General features: G+C 61.2%; 1 protein-coding gene across 1 annotated transcript in view; it reads right to left on the reverse strand.

Moving 5' to 3' along the window:
* DNAH17 (dynein axonemal heavy chain 17) overlaps positions 1 to 508 on the reverse strand; it is a 95,911-nt gene that overhangs the window by 40,894 nt on the left and 54,509 nt on the right. The window lies entirely within an intron of this gene.

Below are 508 nucleotides of genomic sequence, written 5' to 3' on the forward strand. Positions count from 1 at the left end.
TGTCGCTTCGCAGCCGCTGCCTCATTGGCCCACCCTGGGGACTCTCGCAGGTGACGTAGTGGCTCCCAAAACACACGTCCACCAAGACCTACAAACATGACCTTATTTGGAAGAGCGTCTTTGCAGACGTAGCCAAGGTAAAGATCTCAAAATGAGGGGGGTCCCCAATCCCATGACCGTCCCTACAGGAAGGGAGGGCTGAGGGAAGCCTGCGAGAGACGCAGAAAGGTGGCCACGCCGAGATGGGCGCAGAGATCAGGTGGTCCATCCACGAGCCCAGGGTCGCCAAGGGCGGCACGGAGCCTCCGGGAGCCCGGAGAGTGGCCCGGGGCGCCCGCTTCCTCAGGGCCTCTGGGAGATCCTGCCCCTTTGACTTTGGGTTCGGGCCCCAGGCTCAATTCCAGGTCTTTCACTTCATACGATTTTGAGCATTTCTCACATGGTCCCTTCCTATCCCCGGTGGTCACCCATCGTCCCCCGGCGTGGCCAGCTCTCTTCACCCCGAGAG

Source organism: Crocuta crocuta, unplaced genomic scaffold (genome assembly GCF_008692635.1).
Source record: "Crocuta crocuta isolate KB4526 unplaced genomic scaffold, BGI_CrCroc_1.0 scaffold50, whole genome shotgun sequence".
In the NCBI taxonomy this organism is placed as follows: Eukaryota; Metazoa; Chordata; class Mammalia; order Carnivora; family Hyaenidae; genus Crocuta; species Crocuta crocuta.